At 42.5% G+C, this 21,415-nt stretch overlaps 1 protein-coding gene across 2 annotated transcripts in view; it reads right to left on the reverse strand.

Annotated features, from left to right (window-relative positions):
* Positions 1–21,415, reverse strand: part of Mast4 (microtubule associated serine/threonine kinase family member 4) — a 583,904-nt gene that overhangs the window by 385,517 nt on the left and 176,972 nt on the right. The window lies entirely within an intron of this gene.

Consider the following 21,415-nt stretch of genomic DNA (forward strand, 5'->3'; position numbering starts at 1 on the left):
ATATATATATATATATATATATATATATATATATATATATCAGAATTCTCTCTGGAGAAGGAAAAGGGAGCTGGGAACAGGAAGGGGCATGCTAGGTCTGCACCTTCTCACATTTTTATCTTCAGTGCTGAGGACCAAACCAGGGCCTCCTGGATTCTAGATAAGTGTTATACCATTAAGCTATATCTCAGGTCCCTATATTTTAATTATTAAAATTAACTTGCAGGGGGTGTGGCAGGATGGCTTACTAGGCAAAGGCTTTTGCTTCAGAAGCCTGACAACCTAAGTTTGATCCCCAGAACCCACATAAAGGTAGAAGAGAACATATTCCGTAGTTATCCTCTGACCTCCCCATGTGTGCTGTGGCATGTGTACATTCACACACGCAATAACAATAAAAAATAAAAATAGTTTTAAGAAGAATGTGGAATTTGAAATTTATGTCCCAGACAGTAAGTTTTGCTAGTTCAACTCAAAAGTCTAAATAAAGGAATAAGTGTTGGTGGGCACAGTGGCACATACCTGCACTCCCAGCACTTGGGGAAACAGAGGCAGGTTTCAAACTCTGTGAGTTCGAGGCCAGCCTGGGTTACAAAGCAAGTTCAGGACAGCCAAGGAATAAATGTTGCATAAGTGTTGACGTGTGGCTGCAAACATTTCCATTTGACATGAGCCCCGAAAGCACACCAAATGCTAAGTTAGGCTACAACGGCGGCAGGTGCATGGGGTTGTAGTGGATAGGCATCTGTTTCTGCACATAAAATTTTATAATTTTGCCTTGGTTGTTTTTAATCAAGTATGTGTTCCATCTTCTAACCCAGCAATCGAGCCCCAAGCGCATTCCTTCTAGAGCCCTCCAAATGATAGTTCCTAAGTGATCACTGACACTGTCAGGGTTCCAGATGAGGAGGCTTAGACTCAGGAAGAGGCCTGGTGGGCAGACAGAGAGAAGGGGAACCACGAGGAGCCTCCTCGTCATAGCGAACAGCTCCTGGCTAATCTTCTGCACAGGTTGCTAATCTGTGAGGATCTCAGGGAAAGCCAGTCTCTGGACAGAACTCAGAAAAGGCAGAAGGAACTCAAAGGACCAAAGCCAGGGCCCTTTTTTTCACACCTGCTGACCTTCTCTTTGAAAATCTGCCTCTTGTGAAAGCTCCCAGGACTTCTTTAAGATAAGGAGAGGCCTCTGGTAAGAAGAGCTGAGCGCTACCTTGCCTTTCATTGTCCGTATCTTATTCACTGCTCTCATACATACATTCTACCTCATTATGAAGAACGAAGGAATGCCTTCAACTCCTTTGCTACCTCAACAGAGTGTAACCCAGCAGATGACAAGTAGATTTAGTAACTAAGCAGGTACTGTCCATGCATGTTTCTTAGACTCTTTTTAAACCTCCCAGCATGTAAAGGCCACTGGCAGCAGAGGTAAATAATAACCACTCTAGCTATGGGTGACTTTCAGGTCAGATTGTTGAGTCTCCTGTCTTAATGCCAAAATGGATTCTTTTACTCATGCCACAACCTTCTCCAACTCCCAGGCTCCTCATTTGCAAAGTAGAGGAAAACAAACAGGGTTGCTCTAAGTCTAACACAGGAAATACATTAAAGAGTTCAGCCCTCAATCAAGTGAGCCTCAAATGTAAGGAATACAACGCAGATTACAGTGAGGAAGAAAAACATGTTAAAGTATTAGAAAAATTAATTAGTAAGTGCACAGACATATACAGAATCAAATGTTTCTATATCACGTAATAGGGGAGACCTCAGATGTCATTATTCTTGCATAGGCCTTATCCCAAAGAATCATACAAATGCTCCAAATTAGAGGGTATGGTAATAAAACACATGGGATACATCCTTTCCTGCCTGGGCCCCCATTAGTGTTAATAGGGAAAAGAGTAACAGATGGGCCTACGGCAGTCATTAGAAGGTACTAACTCAGTGCCGTAGCTGGTAGTGATCACACTGAACTTCATAGAAATTTACTTTCTGATGACTACGAAGGGCTTCTAAAAAGTGTGTTGCTGTTACATTCATGCATCATTTGCTGCCTACGACTTAAGAAAATTAGCATCTGTCAACGGCATTGTTCAGCTGCACAGGGTGGAAATTAATGGATAAAACCATTTCCAATGTGTTGTACGAGAGGTGAGCTTGCTTAGCAATCTGGCTGCTCATTTTTAACACCAAACGGAGCCTGTTGTCACAACTGGAACCTTGGTTAGCACCGTGCTTTTTGAAAACGTGTTTCTAAAAATCCCACCATGGTCACTAAAACTTTCCTTAAGTACCCTTTACTGATGGCACTAGGGATGTGGAGGTCCAAAGCAGAGGTCTACGTTACAGCTGAAATCAGCTGTCCAGATCGATACCAGAACCTGTCAGGTCTGCGTCACTGGCCTACTGGCAATGGATACTCGGGCTGTGTTGGCCACAGGGACCCCACTAAACAGAGAGAGCAGGAGCCCTGCCTCCATCTATGGTTATACATTTTTTAAAAATGCCGAGTACAGATGCAGACCACGTCCTGGTTCTAGCGAGGCTGCTTATTAGTCTCCCTTGGAATGTGTTTTTCTTCGTTTCCACCCTAAATTCCCAGACAATGTAGAGGCAGCAACTTTATATAGATGCATGCTTTCTGACATGAGATACATGCTTTCAAACCAACCCACAGGTGGAACTATCCCCCTGAAACAGGAAAACACCAAGTCAGCAATAATTTTAACAGAATGGCCATATAAAGAATTAAATATGGCCTCTGGAGATCTCCTTTATCATCAGGGAATCATGGCGCCTGACTAAGTTTGAAAGCTTCCATTAAAAATGTTCTGTATCACCTGAAGGGCCTCTTAGATTCAGCATGAGTCTACAGCCTTACATTTGGGATTATTTCTTTTGGATTATAACCAGAATATCAGAAGAAAAGGAAGACTGAACAACTACATTTAAAAAGTACTGCTTTAGTCTGGCTTCTCAGTCTGGTACTCAGTTATACTGACAGCACTGAAAAAAAATTAAAAAAATGTAATCTCTCTTTAAGGCATCAACCAATAACAGACAGAAGTTAGCTAGGGTGGCCAGTGCCTTGCTCTTGGTGATTTTGAGGATACAGGAGGACCATATGAGGGCTGTAGAAAGAATTGAGGTACCATTACAGAGGTGAAGTGGCAAGAACAAAGCATGAGAGCTGGGTGGTATTGGCAATAATCAGGAAAATGGGGTCCCCATTCTCTGCAGAGGAGATTCACTTGGTCACCTTTTATACAACATATGGTATTAGCATATACAGGCTTATAGGTTTTGTACACCAGCCTGACCATGCCCTTAGCATCTCCTGAAGCTCTCACAGTAGTACCCTAAATCCTCACGCTCACCATCACACTGGACACAGCCATAGTCCGACCATTCAGCTCTCCACATTGCATAGCAAAATGCCCCCTCACTTACTCCCTCTTTAGGTATATATACAAAGGATGTGGAAATGAGGCTTCAAACATGTTTGCACACCCAACTTCCAAGCAGCACCATTCACATGAGCTAAAAGAAGCTGGTGTGGATATAAACATGTTTTTGTTTTGGTCCCTGGTGTGGGATGTGGGACTGATTCAGATGATCCACAGCAAACTATTTGTTTCGTGCGGGCTCTGAGAGGAGCTCTTTGCCAGCTGCAGATAGCTTGAATCTGAAGACTCTGGAGAGAGAATACATGTCAGAACCCAGAGAGTGTGAAAGCTCAGAAAGAACGATGCTGCTCCTGCATCCCCCCCCCTTGCTGCTCTTGGTTGCTGTTGTGAGACAAGAAGATGGAGATCTACCGAATCAAGGATTGGACTGGCTTCAAGGAATGCTGCGACCCTAACCAGCAGAAGGCAGCTAAGAAAGAACTGCGTCACCTAACCCTTTCTCTCTTCTACCTGGAGTTGGGATGTTGGAAAGGATTGTGGGAGATATAAGAAACGTAAATAAAAGAGTTTAAAAAACTAACTCCAACAAGAAGCCATGTGTCCACTGATGAGTCGAGTTTATCAATGCAATGGACTATTAGCCTATAAATGGAATGAAATTCTGATGCTTGATATGGCATAGATGAACCATGAAGACATCATACTAAATTAAATGAGCAAGCCACACAAGGTCAGATGCTATATGATTCCCTTTCCAGAAAGTATATGGAATAGTCAGTTCACCGAGACAATATAAACAAGGCTTCCAGGTTTGGGGAAGAGAGAGAAGCCCTTGCTTAATGCAAATAGACTTTCAGTGTGGGATGATGAAATTGTTCCAGAGCTGGATAATGACAGTGGTTGTATAATGATACAAATGTATTTAATGTGACTAAATCAAGCACTTAGAAATGTTTAAAATGTTAAAGTATATTATGTACCTTTCACTACATAGAAAAAAATTCCGTTGCTTAACTAAAATCCCTGTTACCTTTTAGAAAGAAAAAAAAAGCCAATGGAATACTCAGGTTTTGTCAAAGCAGACAGCCACACTATCCACATCAACTCTTCCTATTGTAAAGTATAGTTAATTACCCACACCCTTCCGGTCACAAGCAGGGGAAGTGAACTTCTTAAGTGCTCTCCAAACTTCAGAAATGAAGAAAGGTTAAAGCGCGCGCTAAGTCACCGGCTGGAGCTGGACAGGATTGATGACTCAGCAGCCATTGCGCTGGGTGGCGTCCATCATCACCCAGAGATCCTTCTTCCATGCCCCGTTGCTCACTCCTAAACATTTGCTCCCTTGTCGTCATGGCTCTCTTCCCCACAGCAATTACAGCCTCCCTTTATTCATCTTCTCCAGTGCTACAACAACAACATGGTTCCCTTCATCTTCCCACTCGCATGGGTGACTGCCTTCCAATTTCTTGTTCCCACTGCAAAGGGATGACTAGAAAGCATCAACAAATTCTGTTAAATCATTTTTCTTAATGGCATAAATAAATACGACTTGAGAAGCCAGAAGACATGTGACATCAGTACTAAATTTCATGTATTTTTATACTGAACTGCTTTTTAATCCTTGTAAAGTTTGTGCAGTTCATTTATTTATTTATTTATCTATCTATCTATCTATCTATCTATCTATTTATTTATTTATTTATTTATTTATTTATTTATTTTCACATGAGAGAAGTCCAGAGTACACAGCCCTGACACTCAGTCCTTGGTATCACTGCCCACTGGGCAGCAATCTCTAGCTGACACAGAAATTGCAAGCAGAATACAAGACAACACACAGCTTTGGATGATGCCATTACAGCTGAGTTGGGCCTAATAGAGCACTGAGGTCTTGCCTCCCTTAGCCCCATGACTCAGATTCACCAAAAACACTTCCTTCTATTCTCTGGGATCCTATCTACAGCATTCTGCATTTAACATTGACTAGCTAGAAAACACTGATAAGTATCCATCGACCTAACTAAGAAAAATGTTTTAACAGAAGCTTATGGCACAGGAGGCAGGCACTGGAGGCCAGCAGTTTCTTTGGAAGTTATCAATTTCACATACCTACACAGACTGGGTACAAGACAAAAGTTTCAGAGCGTGACTAATGCCCAGGACTATGCTGGCAGAGTGCTGAGAACTATGGGAAAACAGCAGAACACATACCTCTACAATATGGAATTCAAAGCCTTTGGACAAACCATGAGGCCATGGAGGTCAGTCTAAAGCTGCCACTGCCACCGTCAATCACAGCTTTGGCCCTAAATCAAAACTTGCCGTGGCACAGGTACCATGGTAGCCAGCCTGCTGCTTTATGGTGAAAGGGCAAAAATGTCAACACGTGATACCTTTTTAAAGGGAACAACTCAAAATGGCACTTACATAAAGCTTTATTCGTCCTTTTGCTTGTTTCCCCTTAGCTGGTTCTTATTGCAGTGTTTTTTATCATCTACCATGATCACCTCCCAATCTACATCTAATAAATGCAGACATCGGGAACAAACAGTAAATGCACATGGCAGGGCATGGTAAGTGATGTTCCTATGGCTCAGCCTCACCACTGCCTTTGGGTATAGTAAGACTCAGCCAATCTCCCACTCTGCAAAATCACCCAACCATGGCCCCACTGCACCTAAATCACCAAGGCCGTTTCCCCTTGGGTGGCACTTGCCTAGATTTAAAATTCTTATTACAAACAAACAAAAAACTATCAGTTTGGCCCTGAGCTCCATTTCCACAGTTCAAAGTCAAAGTGGATTTTTAAATTGGTGCTAAGTAGAGCCCCTTTAATGAGGACACTGTACCAAACCACGGACACTGGGCCATATGGCCTGAAATGACCGGTCGAGCAAGGACGTGGAGGAGGTGGGTGGTGGTGATGGTGTGATGGTGGCAGCTAAGAGATGCCGGACAGAGGTCAGAGCTAACATCTGCAATCTTGCCTCCCTCCATTCGGGTATTGAAATATAATTCAGTAGAATGAATTGCTAGACATGTCTAAGCCCCCTGGGAAATGACAGATATTGATGAATGCTGCTGGCAAGATATATGGAAGAAAAGGCAAATAAATAGAACAATTTTTTTTCCACCTCAGAGTCATTTTGTGGATATGTGGAACAGCTGTTAAAGCACTTGTCAGCCCAATTCTTCCTCCCCCCCCCCCCGTCTGAAATCTCCCTGAGAACCCATGCCTGGGTCCTGCTTCATCATTAAATGCCTAAGAATCATCTCCTCCAGACCCACCATGCTTGCTTTCAGCCCAGTGACTGGCATCTCTGCTATGATTTCCTTCCCTCTGCACGTGTCCATTGGCTCTGCCAGATGCTAGAACCCCGCCCAATTTTCTAAAGTCATGAAGTCAGACTGTTGATTCCAGGCCCACCCTGCTTGGCCCCAGAAATGAGCTTCACACATTACATTCAAACCCTGACCCTGCAGTAACTGGTTGACCTTATCCAGGCTTTTTGACTTTTTAGCTTCAATCTTCTGCAACTGTTCTACAAAATGGAGATGGTAATTTCCACTGCGATGGCAAGAGCTAATTGGAGATGTAAGTAAATAAAGAAACCCTCATTCTGCACGGCAAACCAAAATTGTGCAATAAATAATAACCTCACATCCCCTCCACTCTCTTTCCCTACAAGGATGCTCCCTGTGCCATGCCCAGGACAGAACAAGCCCTCCCCAGAACTGGGCACTCTGGGATCACTGATTCTCATTCCAGTTGCCAGGTGGGCTTAGGATTGCAGGTGGGCATGCAGCCAGGCACAGGCTTGCTGCTCACTAGCTAGGGGGCCCTGGGTAAACAGCTTTCCCCTCTGAGCTTGATGTTTCTCACATCTAGTAATGATGAAAGCCGGAAACATATTCGGAATGCATAATGCTTGCTGAACACACAAACTGTGCTCAGGAGTGGTCCAGGCCCCTCTAGACATAGTATCCCTTTGGGCATGATTTACGTTTAAGCCAGAGATACTTCCTAGTCTCTTCCATCACACCAGTTCTGTATGTGGGTACACAAGCAGAGTGATACTTATTTCTGGGTACCATATGCTCTGCTGCCTTGTAAACTCCATGTCCTCTGCGACCACAGCCCACACCACACTTAGCACACCACCACAGCCCATGCCTAGATCCCAGTGGGCTTCCGTAGAACTGTGCTTACGCCTCCTTGCAATCCCATCTGTGTTTCTCTCCAGGATACGCTCCCTCTCATTGTTACACGGTTTCACATTGTCTAGAATATTGGAATTTGATCCCCTTCTTTGTTTCATGATGACAACAATAAAAAGAACAAAAACCCTAGGAGGCCCTAAACTTAATATGGAAGATACCACACCTCCTCTTTGACTTTGATTTTTACCTTTTAAAACGCATGTGTAAAAGCCCATCACTTCCACAATATAGTGCCGACCTCAGAGGGGGCTGCCTCCCCTCGGTAGACTAGAAAATGACTTGTGCTCACTATCTTACTTTTCAAAGAAGTTATGAGGCCTACTCAATAACATTCCTCTCCGTGACCAGATGCTTTGATTGATGTCGCCAAATGTCACCCACAGGCTTGTGATGCTAAACACTGCTGACAGCTGCCCTACATCTCAACAGTTATTATAGGAGCCAAGGAGAAACTGGGGACTCAGAGCCTCACAAGATAAACAAAAAGAACAAAATCAGCCTTACACTGGATAGACTCCACAACACCAGATATGCAGAAATTTCCAGCCAAGTCCAAATTCCTTAACAAGTTTCCTATTTATGCAAGGAAATGTCTATACACAGCTTCTTTCACATAATCAAGTGTTACCGCGTGTATTTTCTTGGAACAGCTAACAATTCCATGCTGGACCTACTCTACACAATTTCAAGGTCTTTCTCTTCAATAACAATGCCAATATATAATCCCTAAAGATGCCTACGCATAATCCTTAAAGGCTGTTATTATTATTTTTTTTCTGTCTTAAGAAATGCTTGTTGATGAATGGATAAGCAAGAAATCTAGAGCAATTTTTATATGGTTTGGTGTTTATGGTTATAAAGCAAAAATTGGTTCAAAATACCATACAGAGCTCCTCTCTCACCCTAATGGCAAATATTTCAAGTTCCCTATGTCTGGTTTGAGAGGTCTCAGTCAGAACTGTAGAAACTGTTCTCCAAAGTTAGTAACTGCCAACTCCGTCTGCTTTAAAAACAACAGGATCTATGGGGACATTGTTATCCAAGCCGCAATCCTATGTCTTCTGAATTAAATATTCACAAATACACAAGTGCTTTATAAGGCACATCATAAGAGTGTTCTTATATTTAAGGAAAGAAAACTCAAAGCCCAGATTAGCATTGTGATTGCCTCGGCGCTGTCTGGAAATGAATGGCAGGTGTGGGGCAGGAATTCAGCCTCTCCATTTCTGGTCTATTACTTAGCCACTGACTCCTTCTGAAATCTCACATGACATTAAGTAGCTGCGAATTCCAAGGTCACTGCCTTGTATTTTACAGTAACACTATCATCAGGCTCCTTAACAAAAAAAAATTTTTTTTTTTAAAGAGAGAATTCAACCATGCTTATGGGAAAATCAGTGGGCTGAGATAGGGGAAGGTTACCATTTGGCCATTCCAATCAACCTCCAAATGGTCATCTCTCAAGCTTGAAAGCCTGGCCATTTTCTGCTCTCCATTCCTTTAAATGTATTCATTCTTCAGTTATTTGAATCCACAGAGAGCCCTATGAGTATCGAATTGCATCATAATAGGGCATACGCATACTAACTTTCACACACCGACAAGTACATCACACACCAGATCTGCCTGATGTCTGTCATCTGTCATCCACAAAGACGGTCCTGATTCCAATGTAATAAAGTAGCCGGGGGGCGGGGGAGGGGCGGGAAACAAAACAAGAAAAGGAGACTATATTAATGTCTGTGCGTCATGCCTCTAGCCCATTGTCTTTCCTGGCTCACAACGACCTAGGAGACAGCATGTCTGACAATGCCTAAATATAGAATCATTCCAATGTTCAATGAAGGGATAGCCAAATGTAAACACAAATAAAGGAAGCCTACAGAAATTTGAATTCAAACATGCTTCCGTATGTATGCCTCGAATACGGCATTGAACATACATACACTAAAACAGCATTTCTTTATTTGAGTTAAGATGTAACTGAGGACACTGTAGGCTACCTAGCAACTTCGTTACTAAGCACTTAGTACTTGCCATGTGTGGGATGTGCTTTAAAAAGACAAGGAAAAGTCCTCAAGGAATTTATAAACAAGGGAAAGGAATGAAAGGTACATTAACAATGAGAACTGGAAGCAATTTATCCCTGGAGAACAGAGACAATGCAGGAAGATGGCACTTGGGGAGTGGCAAAACTACCAAAAGCAGTAAGAAAGTGTGAGGAATGGACCGTACAGATCAAACCTCAAACCCAGGGTCACGCATGTGATTGGCAAGACTACACTGACCACTGAGCATCACCTCCAGGCAGGGAAAGGGATGTGAATACAGTTCATTTCCCTTTTATACACCAAGGAGTAGAAAGGCAAAACTTACCATTTTGGGTATATGTATAACTTACTGCTTTCCTTAAAAAAACAAAACAAAAAACCCTATGTTATTTTGTTACCAGTGTAGAAAAACAAACAAACAAAAAAAAAAACAAACAAAAACCCAAAAAAAACTAGCAAAAGAGAACCAAAACCAACCATGCAAACCCTCATGCATGATTCCTAGAAACCAGAGTACAGAGAGGAACACAGTGGGTTACCTAGCTCTCATTACTTAGTAAGAAGGTTCAAATTTATCAGACCAATCTAAGCTTTTTTCCTTAATATGACTCCAGAGAAATACTTTAGATACTTTTACAAAGGGGTTTCCATCCTTCACAGTATCTTAGGGTAAAAATGGAGGCACGCCTTTCCTTAAAGAATACTAAATTAAAACCAAGTGTTCCATGGGGTGTTTGTATACATGCTTGCCACACATCAATGAGCAGTTAGCGTTTGCAAGTTAGGCATGCAAGTTAGCGTTTACACATGTTAAGTTACATGGGGCATGGTTTCTTACTCAGAACCTAAAACTGGGTAATTTATAAAAATAAAAGTTTTTTTTTCCTCATAATTTCATAGCTAGGAAGTTCATGACGGGAAGACTGGTACTTGTCATCTGCCAACTTGTGATGTCTACGCTAGCAGATCAACTAATACCCCACTTGCAAGTGTCTTCATTCCATTGGTGAGATAATAGTCCCTAAAACCTAATTATCCCAAAAGATCCTCCGGCTGCTATCACATGGGCAACTCTAGAAATATGGTTGGAAATAGTAAAAGTATGACTTTCCCTGAGTTCCTATCGGGAAGAAGGAAACAGATATTTAAATGCTATTGCTCTCTCTCAGAAAAAGCTTCTCCCTGTAAGCAAGTAAAGACTGTGTGGGAAACGGGGAGGAGACTTACCCCACCACCTTCCCTTCAGACTCAAGTCTGCGACAAGAACCTCAGACAGAACCATCAGAGAGCAGGGGGATTATCTGTCTAGGCAGACACAAGAAAATAAATTCAGCCCGGGCAATAAGCATTGATTAAGTACCGACATGACAATGACAAATGCAGGCCACCACCACCAGCATCGTCACAAACACTAATTTTTGTAAATCTTTAAACTTCCCCACTGGTGGCATTTGCATTTCTGTGCCTTCTCTTTCTCTTATGCGACTGACTAAAAGTCAGCATCATTTCCATGAAGTTAAAATAACTTGGACATCCCCAGGGGCTTTGACTGGCTGACAAAAACAAGTTTCAAGAGAGAGATAGATGGTCTGGCAAGCTCGGTGTCAGGGCAAGGAACAGAGCTCCTAGTGGCATGTTCTATTAGAAGAGATGGCAGGGGTCTTTGCATAGCCGTGGGGGAAGTGTGCTGGGATGGAGACATGCCAGGGAAGAGGAGGGAGAAGTCTACAGAGAGAGAGAAAATGAAGAGACTCCCTTTCTCTGGAAAAGGGTTTCCTCACTATCTCACCGTGGGAGATGAAATTATTTACTTACTAAGCACAAAATGAGCTTGAGAAAATAAGGCACACTGTGGTTTCACCCCACAAGACCCTTGCTGAAGCTTGAAGCCCAATGTAACACTTTAAAAAATATTATTATTTACAACTTATTCACTTTGTATCCTGGCTATAGCCCCTCTCTCATCGCCTCCAAGTTGCACACTCCCCCTCTCTCTTCCCCATGTCCCTCCCCAGTCCACTGATAAGGAAGGTCCTCTTCCCATACTATCTGACGCTAACCTATCAGGTCTCACCAGGACTGTCTGAATCCTCTTTCTCTGTGGCCTTATAAGGCCACCCTGCCAGGGGGAGGTAATCAAAGAGCAGGCAACTGAGTTCATACCAGAGACAGCCCCTGCTCCCCTTACTAGGACACCCATGAAGACTGAGCTGCCCATGGGCTCCATCTGAACAGGGGCTCTAGGTCCTCTCCATGCATGGTCCTTGACTGATTCATCAGTCTCTGCAGAATGCTCCTGGGTCCAGATTTTTTTTTCTCTCTGTTGGTCTCTTTGTGGAGCTCCTGTCCCCACTAGGTCTTTCTATCTCCCCTTTCTTTCATAAGATTCCCTGTACTCTGCCCAAAGTTTGGCTGTGAGTCTCAGCACCTGCTTCAATCCCCTGCCGGGTAGTCTTTCAGAGGCCCTCTGTGGAAGACTCCTGTCCTGTTCCCTGCCTTCTCTCGCTATCCTGTTCACCCTTCTGAATGAGGATTAAGCATATTCCCTAGGGTCTTCCTTGTTGTTTAGCTTCTTTAGGTGTACAGATTTTAGTATGTTTATCCTATAAGTGGATATGTCCACTTATCTTATAAGTGAACATATACCATGTGTGTCTTTCTGCTTCTGGATGCCTCACTCAGGATGTGACACTCTTAAGTAGTGGAGCTTTAAGAGGTAAGGTTAGTATCAGTTGGGTATCATGAAAACCAACACTCTCCAGACTGGGATATTTACCTGTAAAGAAAGTTTACAAAATAAAGTTTTACATTTGTTTTGTGTGTTTGTATACACACATGCATATGGGCAAACACGACCAGGCATACATGCAGAGGTCAGAGGGCAACTGATAGGGGAAGACTCTTCTTCCAGTATGTGGGATACAGGGATAAAACTTGGATGGGTCAGGCTTTGTGGCAAAGGCCTTTAGCTGCTCAGCACATCTCCCCACCCCAGGTGTCACACTCTTAACCATAATATTTTCATAATATTTAACTTTCCCAATTCCCTCATTTTATACTATCAACTCAAAAGGAGTTACATAGCTACACAGCTGTCTCTCTGTCAGGGAATAGAATGGCACTGGCTTGCTTTTCAAAAGCAAAAAGTGTATAATTTATGAAGGGTCAAAAAAGGTTCTGCCATCACAGCTAGGCCACGGTCAATTTCTCCAGCATAGAGACTTTGTATGAGTACTGAGAAAAAGTACAGCTAAAATGTTATCGGTGTCTTATCCTAAAAGAAATCTCAAGGAAGTATAACTTGAAATTTCGATACGTGGATTTGGCAGATTGCTCTCCACCCACCACCCCTCTCTCTCCTCGGGAAAAGAGTCCACCACTCGTAGAACCACCCAGAACACAAGTTACCTGGAGGGTGGGGTGCGGGAACCTTGAGGTTCCTGAATTTGACATTCTAGAGCTTTACTTCCTTTAAAGACTAACTGGTATAGACAGCCCCGTAAAGAAATACATACATGCACACCACCTTGAAAATCACACCAGAGCAAACTTTAAACAGCCAGTAGACGTGCGCTTGTTTGGTGGCCTTTGAAGACTCTCAGCGACTAGATTTAGTTTGCCACATCCAAAACATTCGGTTGAAGGCCACGAGAGCAAACTTGTAGAGGGACAAGATTTACCAGCCCCTGATAGTAACTTTAAATGCCACTCTAACTATGACTTGGGACCTAAACTAAAAATATCATCTACAAAAGAGCCTACCAACAAATCAGGCTTTCTATGTGAAACATCATCTGGACCAATACTCAGGACTACATCGTAAGCTTTAAGTCCTTCAAGCTTTATCATGTATGGAATTGTTAAACTGATTTCTAAGGGGGCAGAACTAGTGTTTGGAGCTCCTTCACATATCAAAGGAAATAGCTCCAGCTTTTGTCTGTCTCTTGGGATAAGGGAAATAAATGCATGTGGTTCTTGAAATCCTCACTAGTCTCCACTAAATTAATCCTCTTGTCCCATCACACCTGACTTCTCACCTCTGGCAAATCATGGGCAAAACTTGCCTAAAGAAGATGCGTGAGCTTCCATGAGAACTGTGTCACCTGTTTGGGAACATGGTAAGGCTACTTGGCAGCTCAGGAAACCAGGGTGTGGGCAGGCAAGTTAAAGAGGCAATGACTCCTCAATAGGCCATCTGCAAGGGTGATGAACAGCAGCAGAAGGCTCTCTGACAGCGCCACTGGGAGGCGGCATCTGCCAGAAGAACCAGCTGACAGCTGTGTGTCCCATTAAGTCTAGGTCTCAGGAGATCTTTACCCTGACAAGGATAAACTACAGACACTTTGACAAATGCATTAAAACATTCATCCTCAATGGTAAATGCCCGGCTAGCAGAGAAAACACCCAGGACAGACAGTGATACCCAACTGTGAAGACTGTGAGTGGATCCAAAAGGTTCTTAAAACGTGTGCTCTTGCCAAGACAAAGATGCCAATCCAGTGGCTTCTAGATTACCTGGTGACTTCCCAAAATGAGCACAGATACTCTCTAGCATCCATAATCTCTTAATATGTATCTTTTTTTTGGGGGGGGGAAGGAGCAGGTAGGGTTTCATTGTATAATAGCCCTGGTTGTCCTGGACTCACTTTGTTGACCAGGCTGGCCTTGAACTCACAGAGATCCGCCTTCCTCTGCCTCCCAAGTACTAGGATTAGAGGCAAGTACTACTATGCCCAGCACTTCATAAGCTCTTGCTGATGGACTACATAACTTTGTAAGATCTACAAAGGAATGGCAGACCAACTTAGAAGAATTTTTGCCTTTGGTCATGTGCTTTTAGCAGAGAGACTTTGCAAGAACTTAGAAATAGAACAGCAAATAGAAGCAAACACATTAAGTCAGTAAAATTATAAATGTGCCAATCAGTTCATGTCAGAGACCCCTGTACCCAAATTTTTTGGTTCTGTTGTTCTCCTTGTGGAGCTCGTGTCCTCTCCAGGTCTTACTATCTCTCCCTTCTTTCATAAGATTCCCTGCACTCTGCCCAAAGTTTGGCTATAAGTCTCAGCATCTGCTTTGATACCCTGCAGGGTAGAGCCTTTCAGAGACCCTCCGTGGTAGGCTCCTGTCCTGTTCCCTGTTTTCTCCCTCTTCTGATGTCCATCTTCCTTGCCTTTCTGAATGGGGATTGAGCATCTTAGCCAGAACTGATTGGCCTGCTCTTTGATCACCTCCCCCTGAGGGAGGATCAGCTTTACCAGGCCACAGAGGAAGACAATGCAGCCACTCCTGATGAGACCTGATAGACTAGGATCAGAAAGAAGGAGAGGAGGACCTCCCCTATCAATGGACTTGGGGAGGGGCATGGGTGGAGATGGGGAGGGAAGGTGGAATTGAGAGGGGAGGAGGGAGTGAGCTACAGGGGGGATACAAAGTGGATAAACTATAATTAATAAAAAATAAAAATACAAAAATACAAAAAATATAAATGTGCATTATAGGTAGATCTGGATTGTCCATCTCTCGCAATACCACCACCGGCTAAGAGGGAAAGAAGCCAAACTGAGAGGATCCAAAGGGCATGATAATGATTTCTTTGCCCCTCATAAGTTTCAAAATATATGAAACTTCAAAATAATCATGTTTCAAAGACTGCCTATATGAAGCTCAGGCCATCCACCACTCATTGCCCAAGTTCCATGCCCCAGGCTACTTAGCAAGATCCTGCCAGCTATGGATCAATCCCTGCAGAATGCCACCACTGATGCTATAACTTCTTCCCATTTCCATATAGTTCAGCTCTGCTTTCCCTAACATGCTCTTGAATAACCCTCAGCCATGGCTTTTAACTGCCTTCTTTGGTACTAATGCTCCCAAGAGACTCATCCCCCTGTCTCTGTCCAACACAAAAACAGGATTCACTTTCCACCAGGCCTCAGACTATAAGAGGGTTCTCAGTGCTTCCAAAAAATTGCTTCCTATATTCAGAATTCCATCCTAGTTCTTTCCACCCGATTCATAGTCTTTTCTCCCCGGCTGCCAGAGAACCCACTGACATCCTCCCAGGCCACAATACAATGAACATTGAAACCAACTAAATTACCTTGGTTATTTTTCAAAATAGTAAACTTATTTAAAAAAAAAACAGCAATATGAAAATGGCCACTAAAAATGAAACCTCCTGACAACCTCCAGCCCCCTGGCACACAACATCCACCTTTCTGCCCAGCGAGGCCTTGCATGTCTTATGCCAGAGTCTAGCTGGATGATTTTGCCTGATCCTTCCATTCACACTCTCTTCCCAATTTCCAGATCTTCCTGGGTCCCACATCGAGTTCCTTGGCTGAGTATAGTTATACCTGCTTGCACAGACCCCATCCAGTCTCTGGTTAGGCCACCCCCGCCCCCAAGCAACATACAAGGCCCCTCAGGCTCCATATTCATTCTCTCCACCCAGCCAAGAATTGTATATTTTGCACCAGGATTTAGCTGTAAGAGATGACCAGATCTTCCATTTCATGCACCCTCCCTAACCCCCAGATCTATGCCCACACTCCAGGCTTGCACTGGGACACATATGTTGCAAGCCAGCCCAGTCCCCTGAGTCTACCTGACTTCATTTTATCTAACTATGTCCAACCTTAAGGCTGAAGCAAGCCAAATATCTGTGCTCTGTCATGCCCTGCTGTGATTACCTCAGACACAGACCTAACAAAACAAGTTCATATATCCAGATATCACTGCAGAACACAGATAATGTGAGATAACAAGACAGTATTTTCCTGAAATCTATTAGTCCTACGGAGATGTTTGTCAATAGAATTACCCAGATAACCCCCAAAACACAGAATATTCAGTAAGTGAACACACACACACACACACACACACACACACACACACACACACACACCATCACCACTACCACCACCACCAAAAACCCAGGTCAATTAACTTAAAGAGAATAAAGGCCTGAGTGATGTTCATGACAACACATGATGAACATGACAAAGACAATCGAGGATTTGAAGACAGAATTCAATAAAGAGATAGAAACACTGAAAACCATTGTATATGGAATTGAAAAACTCAATAACCTAACTAGAAAACTCAAGGAAAAGCTTTCCAAGTAGAATGAATCAAGCAAAAGATAGAATATCAGGTCTCAAAGATTAAGTAAAGGAACTAAGTGAAATAAGCAAAAAAAAAAAAAAATTAGAAATATATAAAAACAATATGCAGGAAATGCAGACACTGTGAAAAGATAAAAACCTTCAAATTACAGGGAACAGATAAGGGAGAAGAGTCCCAGGTCACTGGCATAGACCAGATCTTCAACAAGATCATAGAAGAAAAATTGCCCAAACTAATTTGTATCTGACCTACACAGGTGCAAGATTCACACACAGCACCAAATAGAGAAGACAGGAAAAAAAATCCTTCCCACAACACTAAAACACTAAGTATAAGCCAGGTACAGCGGCATATGCCCGTAATCCCAGCATTTGGGGGGGGGGGTCAAAAGCAGGTGGATCTCTGTGAGTTTAAGGCCAGTCTGGTCTACAAAGTGAGACCAGGACAGGCAAGGCTACACAGGGAAACCGTCTCAAAACAAGCAAGCAAGCAAGCAAACAAACAAAAACCACCACCAACAACAACAACAACAACAAAACAAAAACCACTAAGTATACAGAACAAAGAAAGAATATGAAAGCTACATTAAAAAAAGCACAGGACACAAAGGAAAACCCATCAGAGTAAAACAGATTCTCAACAGATACTTTGAAAGCCAGAAGAAATTGGAGCAATGCACTGAAGCCCCCAAAAGACCACAAATGCCACCCCAGACTAATATACCCAGAAAACCAACTGTCACAGTTGAAGGAGAAAGAAAAGCTTTCCATGATATGAACATTTAAAAAAAATTAAATCCAACAGATCAACCTTAAGCAAAATACAAGAAGTAATACTTTGGGCTGACAAGAAGAATAAACATAATCAACAGATTGTAGAACAACCCTTTGGGGGTAGCAAATCAGATATCCTGCATATCAGATACTTACACTGCTCTTCCTAACAGTAGAAAAGTTACATTTATGAAGTAGCAATGAAATAATTCTGTGCTTGGGAATCACCACAGAATGAAGAGCTGTATTAAGGGGGAAGGTTGAGAACCACCGCTGGAGAAAGCAAATGAAGCTACGATTACAGAAACACAAAGTTACCGCTGAAAATGTAAACAACAAAACAACACAATGAGTGCAATCAACACTCACTTTTCAAAAATAGCTTTAAATATTAATGGTCTCAATTTGCCAATCAAATGACACAGGCTGGCTGAACAGATGAAGAAACAAAATCCATCGTCTACTGTCAAGAAACTCAGCTTTAAAGATAGGTACTGTCTTTTTTATTTTTTAAGATTTATTTATTATTTATACAGCATTCGGCCTGCACACCAGATCTCACTACAGATGGTTACAAGCCATGCAGTTGCTGGGAATCGAACTCAGGACCTTTGAAAGAACAGTGAATGTTCTTAACCTCTAAGCCATCTCTCCAGCCCCCAGGTGTGTGTTTTAGATGGACAGAAGTACTGCAATCAAAAGGGACCAGGAAGCACCTGACAAAACAGACTTCAAACTAAACCTAAATAGAAAAGATTAAAAGAGGCACTCCAATCTAACGACAGGCAAAATCAACCAGGAGTGCGCCATTATTCTAAACATGTATGTACCAACACCTGGCGTGCTCCATACATCATAAACCCCTGTGTACCCGATGTGCACTCATAAAAGTGTACTTCTCCTACTAAAGACACAGATTACCACCAATCCATTAACAGTGGATGATTTTCACACCCCACTTTCTTCAATAAACAGGTCACTTGGACAAAAAACAAGCAGAGAAACATCAGAACTAAATGAAATCATACATAAAATGGACTTAAGCGTTATCGACAGTGTGTTCCACACACACACACCAACGAATACACATTCTACCCAGCAGCCCATAGACGCTTCTCCAAAATAGACCATATTCTGGGACAAAAAAACAAACCTCAACAAAATCAGAAAGACTGAAATAGCTTCCCCTCTGATCACAGTATAATAAAACTTCAAATAACAAACAAATCCACAGTAAGAGCATAAGCTCATGGAGATTAAACAACTCATTACTGAATCATGAACGAGTCAAAGAAAAAAAAATCAAGAAAAACAGTGTCATCCTCCACCTTCCAACAGGCCCCTCTCTCTTACTCCCGATATCATCCCTGTTCACACCTCTCATGGCACAACTTCTAAAAGAGCTATGGGTACTGCTGTTTACTCGAATGCTTGCTTCCTCTAGTTCTGTGAGTGGTTCCTCTCTACCTGCACCATCCCACTGTGTGTCCTCACTCACAGTGTATGCCAAGGTCACCCCGTCACGACACCCATAATTCCAGTGGCCCATTCCTAGCCTCTGCTTTATTTGCTTACATGACAGTCTGGTACACTTTCTTCAAAACGATGACTCTCTCATTTCTGTGACTCCACAATCCCACCGGGCTTATCAGTTTAACATGGTTAGTGGGTGCTTCAAACCGAACTCATGTCCTACGGCCTTACTGAATTCTATGTCTCCACAAGCTCTCCAACTTGGTGAGTGCCACCCTTCCTTGACTATGTGTATCTGGACTCCAAGCTATAGGACAGCAGGGCCTCACATACTGCAACACCCTGGGGTGGACCTGTGATTATGTGACAGATCCTGCCAAAAGGATGTAGTCAGAAACTCTCTGCAAGCCCGGGTTTCTCCTCTTTCCCTCTCTACCAATTGGAAATGGAGCTGCAGGCCTATCCAAAGGATGAGGTGTGGGGATGTAAAGGACAGAGAGAGCAGCCTACCCCAAAACATTTCCCCTCAACAATTACACATGGAAAAAACGAACTGCTCCTCTTGGCTTAGCAGTCGTAACAGTGTCATCTTATACAGGCACTTTTCACATATGACAAAAGAAATGAAAACTAGAACATACAGGAAAGAGACATTGTATTCAAGTGAATAATTACTAAATATTATGGAGATTTAATCTGATAATTGGCAAAATTTCCAAAAAGGTTAAGAAACCCAGTAAGTGACCAAAGATTCACTCATTCCAACATGATGGCTTCCACGCTCATTTTAGAAGGAAAGAATGCTTCTTGGGATGATGCTGTTTTTCTTTTCTCTCAAGCAAGATGTCTAAAATGTACTAGAGTTGGGCGGGGAGTTTAACTGAGGGGTATAGCACTTGCCTACCATGTTTAAAAGACTACAAAAATAAGACAGACAGACAGAAAAGCGAAACTTCTCCATTTTCCCCAGTGATAAAGAACATTCTAACAGTTTTAGAAATCCCAGTCAATACTGTCTACAGGTTAATCCATTAGTGCCATGCCTACACTGCATTCCTACACAATCTATGGGACTCTACTGATTCTGCTTTTCTATATTCTAAATAACCCAAACATCATTTAGAAAACAAAAGTGACTCTCTAAGGAAGAGGAGCTTTCATTCTAACTGTTAAGGCTACAACACACATTACAAACAGGGAATGAAGACTATGGAGTGGGGACACCCAGCTGGGTACCCAGAAGGCAGGATTCAAAGGCCCTAAAGTCTGTGAACTGTCAGGCACAATACTGTGTATCTCCGCCTGGACTAAAGGATCTGCATGATGATAGAATGGTGCTTCCTTTTCTCATCAGGGGGCTCTGAGACTCAGGCACTGTTTACATGCTCTTCTATCTATTTAGCAAGCAGTGGGCCATGAAGACAGAAAACATTAGCTTAAAAAAATCAGATCATGATGGACACAGTCAGCTCTGGGTCTACTGTTTAAATGTCAGCCCCGAAATAATAAAATCAGCAAGCAAGCAATGTTTGTTTCCCTCTCTTTAACGTAAAACACTTTGTGGTTCAGATCTTTAGTTTGGGAAGAAACATTTCACAATTTCAAACATGGGTGTCATTCATTCAAATTATGGTATAATTATGGGCCTTCTGATTTATCCTTTCTCGAGGTTCATATTTTCTGAGTTATCTACAGTGAACACATACTTTTATAATTCAGAAATAAAAATATTTTTATCATAAAGGATTGCTAAAGACAGAAGCTAATTATGGTGAACTCAGTTACTAATTTCCTAAGTTCTTGGCATTATATTTTACATCTTTGCCCAACAATGATGGTGGAGTGTGCTTCCACAACTTGGCCTGTTCTGGCCAATGGAAAACTAGCAGCCCAATGCTTGCACATGTTAGAAATACATTTATATGGCTGGACGTCACCTCTCATACTCCCATCACTTTGTGTAGCTGATGATCGGAGAGACAATAGACAAAGAGCAGGTTAGACTCAAAGTGACTCCTGTAACCAAGCCTACTGGGAGCTAAGCGTTCCACGTCCCAGAAAGGCCTTCAGCCATGTAAACAAGAAACTGAGAGCTGTCTGCCAATGAGCATTCTGAGAGTATACTGAATTAATGCTGCCGACGAAGATCACTGAGTGGTACAAACAAACAATAACAACAACAAAAACCTTGGAGGAAAAAACAAAAACCCTATGGATTGAATTGCAGGGTATAAAAAAAAAAAAAAAAAAGACCAGTGTACTCTTCACACACCTGTATAAGGAGACTGTTCAATCATCAAGCTAGTTTGAAAAAAAAAAAAATCTAACAACATAGTTTTCTTCCTCCATTATCAAATATTCA

The sequence above is a fragment of the Psammomys obesus genome, unplaced genomic scaffold (assembly GCF_907164565.1).
Source record: "Psammomys obesus unplaced genomic scaffold, mPsaObe1.curated_primary_1811, whole genome shotgun sequence".
Taxonomy (NCBI): domain Eukaryota; kingdom Metazoa; phylum Chordata; class Mammalia; order Rodentia; family Muridae; genus Psammomys; species Psammomys obesus.